Raw genomic sequence first — 16951 nt, forward strand, 5'->3', positions numbered from 1 at the left:
TAAGCCTCAGAGAGTCGGGGGGGGGGGGGGCTCCTGGGAATCTGCCCACGCAGCCTCCCAAACGGCCCAGAGCACGGGCTGCAGGTTGTACCCCTCTCCCCTCTCTACCACCTCCTCGGCATCAGCCACCCCCTTGGCCTGCAGAGTCTTGGGCCTGTGCCCAGCTCAGCTTCTCTGCCATGTGGCCCTGCACCAGGCTCTTGGCCCCCAGGCCAGGCTGGGGTTGCCATGGCAATGCCTTACCCTTGGACTGCCTCGTGAGCCCAAAAGCCACTGGAATGTCTCAGAAATCCCACCCTTCGGGCCAGCATCCAAACTGCCTCTCCCAGACGGCCACTCTCATTATGAGCAACAGGAAAATCTTTTCAGGTCGTGTCCTGATTTTCAGTTTGGAAAACAGATGGCCACCATCGCAAGGCCCCCATACGCCCTTTATGTCCCTTTTCCCTTCCCTTCCGTCCTCTCTTTCTCCCTGCGCCCAGTCCTGCGTGGTGGTTACAGGCGCAGGCAGAGCCTGAGCTCAGATTTCATTCAGTTCCTCCACTTCCCAGCCGTTTGACCTTGGACTCATCCTTGGGGCTTGATTTCTTTGTCCTTCCTAGGGATGACTAATCATACCCACGTCCTTAACTTGTGTGCAGGTTACAGAAATGTTCTGAACCAGAAGTAGTGCCACTTTCTCAGCCGGGCCCTCCTACTTCAAATTACAGACCTACTCTGATCCAGCACCCCATCCCCCATCCCTCCTTTATCACCATCCACTCACCACCTGGCCTATGTCTTCTGGTTGTTGACTGTTTTCCCGCCACTAGAATAGTAAGCTCCATGAAAACAAGGATTTTTTTAAAAAATGGTTCCCTAGCTGTGTCCCCTGTGTCTAGAACGGTGCCTGCACACAGAGGACATTAAAAACTATTTGTGGAATAAAGGGATGGATGGAGACAGGCCCACGGCAGGGGATTCTTCACAGGCTGATCCGAGACACCCCGAGCTTTGCCGGGTGGCTGGAGCACCTGGCATGGGGCCTGGCCTGTGGTTAGTGCTTGAGGTTGGCCGATGCTATTGTCTCGTTCCTCTCTCACTTTCCTCCACCCACACCCATACCTTGGGCCTCCCAGTGACACCCTCGGGAAGCCCCGCCGGGAGAGCTCCGAGGAAAGCCTCGGCTGAGGCAGCATTCTGAGCCAGCACCGGCCACTTGAGCTGCTGACACATCCCACAGGGCCAACCCCCTGGCTGTCAAGCCTTCTCTCCCCTCCTCTCACCCGTGAGGGAGGTTGAGTCAGGACAGAAGACTGGGGAACGGTGGTGGCCTCAGGCCACCTTCTTGCTGCCCAGGCAGCCTGCTCTGCCCGGGACTGTGGCAGGAAGGACCCCAGGCACAGGGCCCGCCCCGGGCTGGGCAAGTGGCACAGGGCAGGGCGCCTGGGGGCAAACAGCTGCCCTTCCTTCCTGGGGTCCCTCTGCAGACAGCTGGCAGGCTGCGGGCTCCCAGGGGCTGCCTCCCCCCGCCCCCAGGGGCACTTTCACTTTCTATTTTCTACACCAAAGCAGAAACAGCAGGGCCAGGGGCTGCTGCATCAGCTCACAGAGATGGGGTGGGGGCTGGGGTGTCGGAAAGACAGGCCCCTGGGAATGGAGAGAAAGGGGGTTCAGCCGCGTTCTGTGCCCCACACCCCTGTGAGTAAATCTCAGCTAATGATACTCCCTTGCATTCCTCCAGCAGCGATACTTTCCAAAGCATCGTCATGATGACCATCTTACCGGATCCTCATTCTGGGACGGCAGGGATGGAAAAGACAGGAGTCAACAAACAGAAGGGAAAAAAAGTCCACCAGCTTAGAAGCCACCGAAGCCACAGAGCCCGGACGCAGCACTTTGTAGGGTTTCTCTTCTGCCAAACTTCCCCACTCTCCCCAGAGGTCCACCTTTGAGCACGGGAGCCCTGCTCAATCCCTATCTGCCTAGGAGGAAACTGAGGCACGGGGCCTGGCAGGACCTGGAGTGGAAACATGGCTGGCATCTTCCAGACACTCCTAAGGAAAGGAATTCTCCATTTCTGGATTCTCTGGCAGAGCCGTGTGTCTTAGGAGGCGGCATGGAGCAGAAATGACCTCTGGGGCCGAGACTGGGGCGGTGGGGGGCGGGAGCGGGGACCCAGAACCTTCAATCACCTGGAAGACAGAGTGTCTTCATTCTCGTTTTCTAGAGAGTAAATAACTGGCCTAAAGACACGGAGCTAGCAACCGAGAGAGCAGGACTTCTCAGCCAGGCCCGGATTATTCCATAGCCTTCTGGCTGTTTTCAGGGACGCGCAGTGTCTACCCCTACCGTAGCTCCTGTACAGAGGCCTGTCCACCGGCACTGCCCCGCAGGCTCTGTCCCTCTCCTTGCCTGCCTGTCCCTAAGGAGACATGTGCTTTTGAAATCCCGCATTCCCGGTCAGGCCCGCCCCTCATCCGCACACTCACCTGGGAAATGTACCTGAACGCCACCCTGTCCCAGACGCTATGCTAGGGACTGGGGAGACGGCAAGGTCACACAAGACAGAAAAGGTCTTTGCTATCAAGAAGCTTTTATGGAGGGAGGGGCGTGGACAGACAGCAAAGGAGTAAACAAATAAAAACGATAAGCTCAGACAGCAGCACACGCCGTAAAGGAGCTAACGCGGAGTAACTGCCCGGACAGTGACGGGCCGTAGGATGTCAGGGACGCTCTCTCTGAGAAGGTGAGAGTTTCTCTCTTTTCTGCTGAGATTAGGGCCAGTCATGCAAAGCTGGGGGTGGGGACAAAGGAGTTGGAAACAAACCCAGGGTAGGGCTGTGTGCCAGGGACGTCCCAGGTCCCATGTGGCCCTCATGTCGTTTTTAACAGTTCCTCCTTCCACGGTCAAGAGTGGCCCATTTGAAAGATGTTACCAACGACAAGGGGTTGAATTTATTTTAAGTGCAGTGGGAAGCCATTGGAGGAAATCATGTGATTGATGTCTTGAAAAGAACTTACTGGCTGCTTCCTGAAGAATAAATGACAAGGGCAAAAGGGCAGAAGAGCCAGGCCAGGGGGTGGCTGCGACCACCCTGGCCTGCCGTGATGGCCCCGTTCACTAGAGTGTTTATGAAGGACATGGAAGATCTCCCCGCCCAGACTCCGGCTCGGAGCCAGCCTCAGAGCTCAGGGTCCATTGTCTGTCCTTGCTGGTGGAGCCCAGACAGTGGGAAGGGCCAAGGGCCAAGGGCCAGCCCCCTGCCTCTGTCCCACCTGCGTCCAGCCTCTCCCAGGCCTGACCCGGCCGGCAGGGCCGGCGTACAGCGGTCAGGGCCCACCCCGCCTCTCTGCAGGAAGCCGGCTGGCAGCGCCTGCTGTGTGACCTTGGGCTGCAAAGTCCGGCTTTGCAAAGTCAAAGTGAGTCACTTCCTCCCTGGGGCCTCCCCTGAGCGGGCAGCCTGGGGCCACTCCCTGCCCCCTCCCGCTGGCCCAGGCCTGGCGCTGGCACGCAGGCGCTCCGCACGCTAAGTGCTCTCGCTGAGCCCGCCGCCCCAGGCTCATTTGTCACCCGCTGCTGACTCAGCACTTCTGGGGAAGGCTTTTCCCTTCGCCTTAGAGGAGGAGGCCGGGGAATGAGGCGGCCCTGGCTCTTCCCTCCCTTCCTTCCGGATTGTGTGTGCGGGGGTGACTGTGTATGAGTCTGAACGTCACTGGGGCTGTGTGTGTCTCTCCTGTGTATCAACATGGGTGTGATTTCTGGGTCCGTGTGTGTCCTTTGTGTGCCGCTGGGTCTTTGCGTGTGGCTTTTATGTGCGTGCCGGTCCTGTGGGTCTTTGGGTGTCTGCCAGCCTCTTTCCTGTGTGTCTGCATGGGTGCATGTGTCTGCGTGTTGTCTATCTGTGTGTGTGTGGGATGTGTGTATCTGGGTGAGTGTGTGTGTGTGTGTGTGTGTGTGTGTGTGTGTGCGCTTCCCCATCACGCACGCTGCAGGCCTTTGCCTCCTCTCTCCCGCAGCCCTACACACTCTCCTCGGACCTCACCTTACTCTCAGAGTGAGCCCCACCTCTCCTCCCCAGGTGCCCCCAGCTCCTGCCTGCACCCTCTGTGTCCTATCTTCTAAACACAGGACCTTGGGGATTCAAAACAGACTTGGCAATCAGACAGAGCTAGGTTTCAACCTTGGTTGTGCCCTTGCCGGCTGAGCGACCTTGACTGAGATACTTACCTTTTGAGCCTCAGTTTCTTCACTTATAAAATAGAAGTGATCTTATCTCCCTCCGAGAGAGCCTCTCGTGATAGAGCCTGGCGTATCGCACGCTGCGGAGGGGGCCTGTTGTTTCTTCTTCAAGCAACGGGCCCAGTATCAGGCACACAGCCAGGGTCTAGTGAGCAGCACTTAAGAACAAAAGCACTGAGGCTGTCTCCTTGGCTGCTGGGGAAGGGAGGGGTGTGGGAGCCAATGACCTGGATTGGGAGCTGGGCAGGAGCTGCCGGCATGACAGCCACTGCGAGGAGAGACAAGTGGTGACCTGATTTAGCGCTGCCTTGGGCAGCCAAGGAAGCAAGGGAGGAAGTCACAGGAGAGGGACCTGGAGAGGCTGCGCCCTGCCCTATCCTGCCCTGCCCTTCCCTAGACCAAGTACCGCCTGACACCCCCAGCTCCAGTGAGTGCCCAAGGGGAGCAGGACGACTCCTCTAGCCCCAACCCCAGAATAGCCTCATGCCGTGTCCTTGGGAGCCCACTCACATCCACACGTTTGGATCTTCTTAACAACCCTGTGAAGGAGTTTCTTAGCAACCCCATTTTGCAGCTGGGACAACTGAAGCTTTGGGAGGTTGAGTTCCAAGGTCATGGGGCTAACATGCGGGAGAGAGAACCCTGGCATTCCAACTCCCAGTCCAGTGCCCCCACCCCCGGCTGCGGACGCCACCCCCCTCTTCCTGCACACACACACGTATGCACCAGCACGCACTCCAGTGGGCCCCCCTCCCTGCCCACAGGCAGAGCTCCCACACGGAGTGGCACCACACCCTCCCTAGCACCAGCTCCTGGAGCAAATCCTGCCCAGAGCCTGCCAAGCCCTGTTTCCCTTCGTTGAAAGTAGGACTTTATTCAGAAGGGTTAGCATTTCTTGTCTCAAGGCCTGCAGTGTGGATTCTCATTCCGAGACGCAAACCCGCTTGGGAAGGGGACACGGTCCCTTCCCCCGCTGGCAGGGGAGCGTGGATCAGACAGCCCCGCACGTCAAAGATGCTAGGCTTGGACTAGAAAGCAGACCAGGGATCCAGGCAGGTGGGAGCAGGGAGAGTGAGGGGTTGGAGGGCAGGAGCCCCAGTCCAGGCATCGGCTGCTAACTAGCTGTGTGGCCTTGGGCAAATCACCACTGTCTCCCAGGGCCTGACAGTCTGCGTCTATAAAATGGACGTGGCTCTCAGGTTCCTTCACGGCTCACACGCCATCCCAGGTGCTACTAGCCCTGCCTCAGGGTTTAAGTCTAGGCTCGCAGATGCTACCAAAGCCCTAGACAGCCCTGGGGACACCACGGGAACCACGCCCTCGCCCCAGCCCCGCCTCCAGCTCTCCCTGGGAAAACCAGCAGCCAAGTGGCTGGTGGGCAGAAAGAAACAGCATGAGGGGTCTGGGTGCTGGAGATAGGACTTAGAAAAAGTCCAAAGTACAAGGGAGCACCAGACACCTTCTTTCATTCCTGCTGCAGGGGACCTAGCCCCGAGGTGGAGACAGAATTTTGGCTTCTCTGCTCAGCTCTGACCCAGCGCTCTGTAGGTGAGGGCTGGAGTCATTTCCGCTTTGGGGGCCTGTGGAGAGAAAAGAGACGATAAGCATCTCTGGCCTTCCTGATTCACAGGGTTATCCGAGCATGAGGTGGGGCTCCTTGCAAAGCAGACATGCCCATTTCTGTCCAGACACAGTCCAGGCGGGCAGTGGGCGGCTGCAGTCTGTCCTTACATGGGGCTGAAGGGGCCCAGCCACTCTGTGACTCACTCACTTACCCAGCCAGCTGAAGCCCGGGCCCCACCCTTCCCTTCTCCTGCTACCCACAAAAGCCCCTTAGCTCGTGTCACACTGAGACCAAGGGAGAGGACAGCATTTCCAAAGGTTGGTGGATGGCAACCGGGAAATAAACGGAAGGCCATGTGATCACTTAATTATCGGGCTCTGCGGCCACCTACCTCTGGGCTTCCTGGTGTGTGATTTGATTAACCCCTTAGAGTTTAAGTGCTTTATTCTTGCAGGATTCTTGCAGCTGAAAGCCGCGCATAGATAGGAACCTGCTGGCGCTCCTGGGATCTTATGCTTATCTCAGTCTGCCAGGAACAGGGTCTGGGGGCCTCAGAGGAAGGCTGATCGGAACAGATCTGGTAACCTGATGATGGTGGTGACTTGGGGACTACAGGTCTGGTACAGGGGCTATCTGTAAGGAGAACATGGAGGGAAGAAACTCATCAGGAAAACTGGGGCCAAATTCCAGCTGTCAGGAGTTGAAGACCCAGTAGAGGGAAGAACTGACTCCTCCTTCTCGAGCGGTGTCGATTGTGGGTTGAGACCCGTTAGGGCGTCATGAAATCCATTTAGTGGATATAAAAAGGGACGTCTAGTTGCATAAAACCTTTGTTTCAGGATATGTATGTAAAGGCTCATCAGAGTAATGGGTTGAGATGAGAAATGCATTTCTTACTTGTGGGTCATGGTTTTAAACATTTGAAAGCCACTGCTCTTAGGGTGCCTGGGTGGCTCATTCGGTTAAGGTCTGACTCCTGATTTCGGCTCAGGTCATGATCTCAGGGTTGTGAGATGGAGCCCCAGTTCAGGCTCCACACTGGGTATGGAGCCTGCTTAAGATTCTCTCTCTCGAGGGGCGCCTGGGTGGTGCAGTTGGGCGAGTGTCTGACTCTTGGTTTCAGCTCAGGTCATGATCTCAGTGTTGTGGGATTGAGCCCTGAGTTTGCTTGGGATTCTCTCTCCCTCTGTCCCTCCCTCTGTCTCTCTCTCTCTCAAATAAATAAATAAATCTAAAAAAAAAAAAGTTTTTCTCTCCCTCTACCCCTCCCCTCCTCTAAAACACACACACACACACACACACACACACACACACACACACACACACACAGATATTTGAAAGCCACTGCCCTAAAAAACAAAGGAGCTAAGACCAAAATGCGCCCTTTTTGTGTGCGTGAGGCAGGGGTTCTGGTCCTAACATTTGATTCCAGTATCCCCAGGGTTATCTGCGGGGGGGACAACTACAACTCCCTCCACTTTGCTGAGCACAGAATGAGGCATTCCCCTTACACCTAAACGCACTCCTATCCCTTTGCTACTTTCTTTAGTGGGAAGGCAAAGATTGTGGCTTTTACCCAGATTCCGCATCCCTGGAATGTTTCCATGTTTCCCAAGAACCTTCACAGGGCAAGTTAGTCAAGATCTTTGGATGCAGAGTCCCTGGCTGAGCCTTCCAAGTGGCAAGGGCCACTGTGTCCCCAATCTCTTTCGTAAAAACAGGCAGAGAGGCAGAGTTCAGCCTGGGAAGTCAGGAAAGGCAGGACTGGCCCCTGGGTAAGTCTTTCCTCAGATGCCTTCCCCTCCCAGTTCTACTATTTGGTAGAATCTTGAATGTAGTGAGCAGGGACAGAGAAAAAACTAGAAAGCTCAACTTCTGCCACCAGAGCCGGAAGCCCCACGGTGGCCCTAGCTGGTGGTTAGCCCCTGTTTGTCATTTTGCAAATCTGGTCTACCCACCTCCGCTGAAAACTCCCAACCTCACCCCAGGGGGGAATGACTAATTACAAAACACATTTTCTCTCTTTTCAGTCTGCTCACCTCCCTGCCCACAGAGCCCCCTCCCACCGCAAGCCTAGCCTGACTCCCTTGCTAGACTGGGTTGAATGAACTCTTGGCCCGGCCCCTCCTCCCCAGACTGGGCCCTCTGGGGCTCTCTCCTCCCCAGTATGCTTCACTTTCACTTTCCAGCCACTCTCACTTCTCTGTCAGCTCCTTACCCTGGAGCTCAGAGCCCTGGCCCGTCCTCAAGGAGAGGGTCATTGCCGAAGCCCTGGGCAGCACCCAATTAGTCAGGTCTTGACTCCATGGTAGTCAACAAATATTTATGCAATGTATTCTGTCCCAGGCTTCAAGTATGCAGTGATAACAACATGAACAAGGTTCCTGCACACGGGCTTCTAGAAGAACAGAGGTGCAATCAAGCAATTAAAAACAGTAGGCCAAGCCTCTGCAGCTGGATGGTATGTGCTAGAGAGGCGCCTGGGGAGAGACAGCCTGGGCAACCGGGGAGGGCTCCCTGGGGGACAGAAGCCAGTACCGAAGCCTGAAGGCCGACCTGGAGTTGGCTGTTCGCCAGAAGGAAGAAGGGAAGAGCCTCCTCAGGCCTGAGAATGGTGCCCTCTTGGAGGAGGCTGGCTGGAGCCCACGGGGAAGGGGGGTGGCACAAAGAGCTGGGGCTGCAAAGGTAGAAGGAACCAGCTCCAAAAGGACTTCACCAGCCTGTTAAGCCACTTGAACTCTGTCCTGCGGTGACGGGGTGCCACCGAAGGGTCTTAGGCCAGAGCAACATGACACACAGAATGGATTGGAGGGCAAGACTGGACACAGAGAGGTCAGGCGGTGGTGTCTCTGCATGAATGCTGCTTCTCTGTGCCCGGCACGAGGGTGAGGTTGGAGGTACAGGGCAAGGGGGCAAGGTCCTTCTGGGACAGGTTGAATTCCAGGTGTCCATGGGACATCAGGCCACTGCTTACAGCGCTCTGGGCCCCTGACCAGGGGCCTGGGGCAGAGTTCGAGACTAGTGGCCAGCTACATGCAGAGCTAATAGAAAGTGAGTTGAGGTGTGCAGTAGAGAAGCCATGGGCAGAGAAGGACCAGAGAAGAAGCTGTAAAGGAGGGAACCCGATGCTTCAAGAAGGATGTGGTCAACGGTGTGGCATGCTGCTGGGGGCCAGGTATGGCGAGGCCAGAAGAGCTTCCAAGAGACAGAGCAAAAGGAGGACATTCGAGAGCCGTGGCGGGAGCAGTTTCCATGGTGGCCGAGGGTAAGTGACAAAGAACAGTCGGTTTTGAGGCTGAGGAGTAACAGGCAAAGAGAAGAGCAGCCTGAGGCCAGGCCAGCTCGCAAGGGGCCTCTAGGCCCCAAGTAACCTCTTCCCCTTTCAGTCAAGTATTATTTAAATGTCTTTACATTTATAAGGAGATCATCTCTTAAGGCCAACAGACACATGAAAAGATACTCAACATCACTCATCCTCACGGAAATGCAAATCAAAACTACACTAAGACATCACCTCACCTCTGTCAGAATGGCTCAAATCAACAACACAAAACACAACAGGTGTCCGCGAGGCTGTGGAGAAAGGGGAACCCTGTGCACTGTTGGTGGGAAGGCAAACCGGTGCAGCCACTCTGGAAAACAGAATGGAGGGTCCTCAAAAAGTTAAAAGTAGAGCTACCCTACCATCCAGCAATCACACTGTTGGGTATTCACCCAAAGATACAGAAACATAATTCAAGGGGATGCATGCACCCCGATGTTTACTGCAGCATTATTTACAATGGCCAAATTAGGGAAGCGGCTCAAGTCTTTACCAACAGACAAATGGAGAAAGAAGAGCTAGCGAGCTAGACGACAGATAGAGATAGAGATATGTGTGCATGTGTATGTGATGGAATATTACTCAGCCATAAAAAAGAACAAAACCTTGCCATTTGCAAGGACATGGATGGAGCTATAGAGTATTTTGCTAAGTAAGTCAGAGAAAGACAAATACCATAGGACTTCTCTCATATGTGGAATTTAAGAAACAAACGGGCAGAGACAAACCAAGAAACAGACGCTTATCTATAGAGAACAAACTGGTAGTTACTAGGAGGAGGCAGGTGGGGGTGGGGTGGGTGAAAGAGGGGATGGGGATTAAAGAGTGTACATATGATTTTTTAAAAAGAAAATATAAAAGAGAGAGAGACTATCTCTTATTTTGTGCCCCAACCTGCAGACGCACTGTTCTGCTGCTCCTCCTGGAGGTAACAGGGAACACGACCAGCCCCCCTGCCTCCCCCACCCCCAACTCCCATTCAGGAGCCCAGCCAGGAGGCGTGTCCTGCCCCCTCCTCTCCCTCAATCTCCTCTCCCCAGATTAAATGCTCCCATTTCTTTCCATTCTTCTTCCTCCTTTCACGTGCCTATTTCTGCCTCAGTGGCTCTCCCCTGACCATGATCCGGTCTGTTGGCCCTTAGAGACATGTCCAGATCTGAACCCTGCCCACCTGCCCAGGTCAGAACCCACACAGGGCGGGACCGTCACCTCCCCTTTCTAGATGCCATGTTCTGCCAAAGCTGCCTCTCCCATAGCCACACTGCCCTCAATCGTGGAACTAACTCTTAAACTGGAAGAGAAGCTGAGGTTCTGTAGGACCTAGACTAGAGTTCAATATCTCAATTTCTTTTTAATTTATTGTTTTCAATGTCTCAATTAAAAAAAAAAAATCCTGGGGTGCCTGGGTGGCACAGCGGTTGGGCATCTGCCTTCGGCTCAGGGTGTGATCCCGGCGATCTGGGATCGAGCCCCACATCAGGCTCTTCTGCTATGAGCCTGCTTCTTCCTCTCCCACTCCCCCTGCTTGTGTTCCCTCTCTCGCTGGCTGTCTCTATCTCTGTCAAATAAATAAAATCTTTAAAAAAAAAAAAATCCTAATTTTGCAGATGAAGAATCTGAGGGCAGTCAAGGCCACAGAGCTAGTGACTGGCAGCCGAGCAGGCAGAGCCCAAGCCCATGCGGTGGGTGTGGCCCGCAGGGCCCAGGTAAGCACGCCGCTGGGACCCCGCTGGCTGCCGTGGGGGTAATGTGTGCAGGAAAGCAACAGGCCAAGGCCGACCAGTGGGAGCATAGACTGCGAGAAGCACTTTGGAGGGTATCCAAAAGAATTCCATCCTACAAAAATATAGGGTTCTTTACGGATCAGTGTTTGAGGGTGCTGCAGCAAACACAGCTAGTTACCCCATACCAGATGTTTCTCTCCCTCTTCTTTTAGCAATAGAACCCACAACTCTTGGGGCGCCTGGGTGGAACAGCAGTTGAGCGTCTGCCTTCGGCTCAGGGCGTGATCCCGGCTACGTGGGATCAAGCCCCGCATCGGGCTCCTCTGCTGTGAGCCTGCTTCTTCCTCTCCCACTCCCCCTGCTGTGTTCCCTCTCTCGCTGGCTGTCTCTATCTCTGTCAAATAAATAAATAAAATCTTAAAAAAAAAAAAAAAAAAGAACCCACAACTCTTCGTGGGGCACACACCTACCCAGTGTAGAGATTCTATTTCCCAGGCTCTCTCACAGCCAGGCGTGGCCACGTGACCAAGTTCAGGCCAGTGGGTGTGAGCAAAAGTGATGTGCAACTTCTGGGTGATGCACCCAGAGGTAAGGGGTCTTCTGTCCCGTCCCTCCGCCCCCACCATCCAAGGGCTGGGATCTGAACCCAAAGGATATGGTGCTGAGTCATCTTCAGCCATGTAGACAAAGACATAGGACAAAAGGGACCTGCCTCCCTCCCAACACAGAGCCACCCTGTCAGCCTTGTACGGCTTACACACCTACGAACAACCTGAGAGATCACTTCTATCTTGTTTAATTAAGCAGCTGTTACTGTGGGTCTTTGTTAAGGCAACTGAACTGTATCCTAACTAGCACAGATGTTTGTTCCAACATCGTTTATAGGTTGTTTTATTTATTTATTTGTTTGTTTGTTTGTTGTTCTTAGTTTATTAATCCTCTCTTGAAAACTCTGCACAATCACCACAGATCAATTTGCTGCCGAATCTTGACTTCTGGTGTCCAGTCTCCAGCTCGCTTGTTGCCAGTGCCAACAGTGGCTTTCGAAGTCCCCTTGACTTCCATCGTTCTATTCTTGCAGTCCTTTCACTGTTTCCTTGAGGTCTTTTTCTTCGCACGCAGGCCCTGTCTTGCAAGTCTATGTTTGGGTTCTTTTTTTTTTTTTTTTAAGATTTTTATTTATTTATTTGACAGAGACAGCCAGCGAGAGAGGGAACACAAGCAGGGGGAGTAGGAGAGGAAGAAGCATGCTCCTAGCGGAGGAGCCTCATGTGGGGCTCGATCCCAAAACCCTGGGATCACGCCCTGAGCCGAAGGCAGACGCCTAACGCCTGAGCCACCCAGGCACCCCTGGGCTCGTTGTTTGCATACTCCAAGGAATCATAAATTGTGCCAAAGCCAGTGGTCTTGCCACCCCCAAAATGGGTTCTGAATCCAGATACAAAAATGACCTCTAGTGTGGTCTTGTACATTTTGGCTAGTTTTTCCCGAATTCCTGTCTTAGGTACTGCTCCCTTTCCAAGATGAAGAACGGCAATGAGCGTTTGTTTCCGCAGAAGTAGTCGGTTGGTCATGAGCTTCCTGGTCTGGATGGTTACTGTGTCGTTCATGATGGCGGCCAAGCTTCAAGCGGCCAGGGAGGAAAAGCTATTTTTCTTTCTTTCAGATTTTATTTTTAAGTAATCTCTACACCCAACATGAGGCTTGAACTTACAACCCTGAGACCAAGAGTCACACGCTCCACCTACTGAGTCAGCTAGGTGCCCCAGGTTGTTTTGATGGAAACACCACAATGTCCATCAAAGAGAGAGGGAGAAAAGAAGCCATGCTGACTGTACAATTAAGTACGTGAAGTCATTATAAAAGGAATGAAATAGAGGTGTATGTACACTGAATTGGAACAATGTCCCCGATAAAACATTAAAATGAAAAAGGCAAGTGACAGGACAGTGAAGAAGATACTGTGGTTTACTGAGTTTCCTGGGACAAGTCATGTCCTTCCTCCCCTGTAGAAGCAACAGAGGACACATTCACCCTTGCCTTGGATGGAGTGGTGCTGTGATGGCAGAGGCCCAGAACCGTGGCAGCCTTTTTGTGCCATGTGGGAAGACCCTAGAGCTGGTGAAGGGGGCAGGGGAGCAAACACTGAATGGAGCCTCAAGGGAAAGGTCACACATCAAAAGACAGAAAACAGGCAGAGAACCAGATCTGTGAGGACACCGAGTGACTGCATCAATCCTTAATTGAAGTCAGCATGGTATCTGGGCTTGTACAGTGACTGAACCTTCAAACTCCATTTTACTTATTGGTTTAAGTCAATTTTAGCTAGGTTTCCTTTCACTTCACAAGACTCTTCATAAGGATAGGGATATTTGTTATAGCTTCCTTTATAAGCAACATATTAGAAAATCTAAATTTTCTTTAAAAAAGGATTACAGAAGTAATGGTACTTCTAACCATGAAATGCTATGCAGCCAAAATTTTTTCAAAAAATAACTCTATGTGTGGTGATATGAAAAGATATACCCAAGATAGATCATTAAATGAAAAAAAGAAGTGCAGAAGATTATGTAAAGTGCGCTACCATTTGTGTGAGGAAAAATAATGCATAAACTTACATGTTTATACAAGTGCTTGAAATAACTCTTGAAGGATACTCAAGAAATTGATAACACTGGGGACCTGGCTGGCCAGGAATCTGAGCAGGATACTTATTTTTCACTGTACACCCTTTTTTCCTTTTAAAATTTTATACCATGTGCATGCAATGCCTGTTCAAAAAATAAAGTTGCTTAAAAAAATTCTTTTTTAAAGGAAAAAAACTCCTAAATGATAGAGTAGGCACACGGGAGTATTTTTAACTGTCACACGCACCCACATGCACACACAAGTTGTGTGTCTACATGTTCCAGAAAGTCTGGAAGGAGATGCAGCAAACTGCCCACAGCGGTTACCCCAGGGAGAGGAGCCAGAGCGTGCCTGCGGGCAGCCTGGAACAGTTTACCAGCTGAAAGGTCACTCCACGCTGACTTTTCTTATGAGGCGCTGTTCTAAACTTTAGAAGCATCAGGTCATGTCATCCTTACCCTAGCAGCTGAGGAAGATCAGCTCCACCACCCTAAATTAACAGATGGGGATGTAGAGGCCCAAAGGGTTTCGGTCACCTGCTCAACCCCCCCTCCCCCCAGGGAGCTCAGGGCTGGTGAGCCATGGGGCAGGGAGGGGGTCGGCTGGGGCCGGCGGGGGCCAGTTAAACGCCTCACCCGCGGCACTACCCCGCCCTGCCGGCTCCCAGGTGGGGCTGCGGGGCCCGGAGGCAATGAGGGGATGCGGGAAAATCCCTCGGTGGCCTCTTGTCACTGAAGCCCTTCCCACGCCACCTGCCACGGCCCCCGAAAGGGTGGCAGCCCTCGCTGGTGTCCCTTCTCCCCTGTTGCAGGTTGCTGCCAGAAATCACTCCCTTCCCCCCACCCCCTTATCTCAGCTGGAAAACGGGAACCTGGAGGCTGTTAGGACCCCCACCGAACTGCATCGTGCTTAAGCTCTGGTCACATGCCCCATACAGCTTGGGAAATGCAATCCAAAGGGTTTGTAAGATTTAGTGCCCATGAGGGTGGGAGGAAGAGGGGGCTCTGGGGGGACGGCGGTGCTTTCGCTGGGGACAGTTGTATATGACCCAGCCCACTTAGGAATGCGCATACTTCCAGAACTAACCATCCCACTTTTCGGACGGTATCCTACAGAAATACTCGAACAAGTGTGCTGTCGGCAGGCAGCATTCCCGTAATGGTTAAGGGCCGTGAAATTCTGGGCAGCTGTCAAAGGGAATGAAGTAACCCCGACTTAGGAGCAGGCGCAGAGACGCCCGTGGTAGACTGCTGCAAAGACACGCTACAAAGCAGTATGTAGAGACAACCCAAGGGTATTAAAAACACGATAAAAACAATGTGTATGGAAACATGTATATATAGAAAATGGTCTGAGAGGATATATACCGAAATGACAATAGTGGGAAGCAGAATTAGAGAGGAAATGGGAGGAGAGGGAGAACTTTTCGCTTTTATCTTATATTTCAATATTGTCCATATTTTTATAAGAATATTTCAGTTTTGTAATTACACTGAAAAAATTAATAACAATACATGACCCTTTCGTGGCCCATGCAGCAGCTTGCCAACTGTCCCTACTCCCTTATCTGTCCCTCCTTTCCACACACAGTCTTGTCTGCTCCTTCGACTGTTTGCTATCTTTGGACTTCAGACTCCTGAGCTGACTGCAAGACCCCAGAGCCCCTCCAAACCACACGCACTAATCCCTGCCTAATCTCGGCTCCCCAGCAGCTCAAACCAGCTGCCGTCTCCTACAGGAGGTGGGCAGGAGTCCTTTGGTTGACGCCCATCATAAAAAGAAGAGCAGAAAAAAAAAAAAAAGAGAGAGAGAGAGAGAGAATGAGAGAGAGAGGAGCAGCTGTGGCCTTGTGGATGCTCAGAGCTCCAGGACATGGGCCCCAGCTTCTCCCTAAAGGATGTATTTCTTCCTCTCCTTCCTGACACCCACAGTGCTATCAGAGCTTCTTCTAAGAATTATGTGGGACTCGAAGACGGGTTGACCAACACTCTCACCTGACAGGCGAGGATGCTGCCTCCAGGCCAAGCCTTTGCCACCTTCTTCTCTCCAAGTGGGGTCCCTTAACAGTGTCAGAGTCCGCAGACTCACTTTGTTAACTGCTCAGTAAAGGGATTGCAGCAGACAAGCCGCTGGCTACACCCGTGGTTCTCAGGCGTGACGGCACGCTGGAATCATGGTGGACGGGGGATTTGCAATCTACTGACATCTGGGTCCTACCCCTAGAGGTGATTTTTTTATTTTAACTGGAAGGTGGCCTCAGCCCTGGGATTTTATTATTCCCCAGGTGTTCCCAATGTGCAACCATAGCTGAGAACCTCTAGTTAATGTGATGTGATGTGGTGTGTGTGTGTGTGTGTGTGTGTACGCCTACTGTATGCGTATGTAACCCATGCGTGGAAACCTAGACACACACACAAAATGAAAAATTGGATTTCCTGATACACAAAGTAACATGTGCTGCTGACGTCACCAGCAAAGCAAGACACCCCCAAAAAGGTGTGATATTTAAAAAATGAAAAGGTCATCATGGGAAAGATCAGAATCTTTATTGGGCTTTCTAACTTCTCAATGTGGTTTTTCTTGTATTACACGTGCGGGAAAGGGGCCCTTACAATCCTTTCCCAGCTGAGCCCTGATCTGGCCCCACACGTCCACAAAGAGGGCTCTTTGCCCAGAATTGTGCTCAGGTTTTTTGGTAGAAGCGTCCAGTCCCTCTGAGGGAAGGATAGAGCAGATTGTCACCTGATTCCCCCCAGAGCCCTGGCACGGGGCTGAGGGTCAGAGGAGCCCAGGGGAGCTGTGTTCCCAGTCCTCCGGGAGCTCCGGGCCCTGCCTCCCCCCTTACAGGAATGGTGTGACAGAAGGCAGTGCGCCCCTACATGTGCAGGTAACCCCAGGTATTTGGGTTTCTGGCCGCAGGCTGAGGTGCCCACCTCTATGACATGTCCGTGTGCGTCTGCTTGAAGCAGATGAGAGTTGGTCAACTTCCAGGTCATTTCCAAATCTAAGTTCGATGAGTCAGGTACACAAAGAGAATCCAGAGGAAGACCTTGTGAAAGTCCTATGAGGAACTGATTAGTTGATTTTGATCCGGGCAATCAGGGAAGTCTTCCTGGAAGAGATAAAATTTGAATTGTACCTTTAAAGATGAGCAGGATTTAAGAGGGAAAGGAGAGAAAGAAGCTAGGGCTGTTCCATTCCTTCTCTCCTCCACCTTCTCCTCCTAGACCTCAAAGAACTGGGGTCTGACCCAGGAGCCTTCTGCAGGCTTGAGGGGACAGAGGGCTCTGGGAATGGCCTGGAAAGAAGGCAGAGGATCCCTCACTCTCACTGAGCTCCTTGTGTGACTATCAGCCCCACAACTGAGTGCACATATCTGGACCAGCTGGGCTCAGTCTTATCTCCTCTGACCTGGCTTTGAAGCCCTCCATGTTCTTCTGAAGCCCCCAGGCCCACCCCTCAGTGCATCAGAGCTCTAAGTCATAGCATGG

At 52.7% G+C, this 16951-nt stretch overlaps 1 long non-coding RNA gene across 1 annotated transcript in view; it reads right to left on the reverse strand.

The window, feature by feature from the left end:
- Window positions 1–15984: 15984 nt before the first annotated feature.
- Window positions 15985–16951, reverse strand: part of LOC123798952 (uncharacterized) — a 37407-nt gene continuing 36440 nt past the window's right edge. Inside the window, exon 3 of the long non-coding RNA XR_006781460.2 lies at window positions 15985–16572. This is a non-coding gene — a long non-coding RNA (uncharacterized LOC123798952). The remainder of the gene's footprint in view (window positions 16573–16951) is intronic.

This window comes from Ursus americanus, chromosome 26, assembly GCF_024610735.1.
Source record: "Ursus americanus isolate L20-20 chromosome 26, mUrsAme1.1.p, whole genome shotgun sequence".
Lineage (NCBI taxonomy): Eukaryota > Metazoa > Chordata > Mammalia > Carnivora > Ursidae > Ursus > Ursus americanus.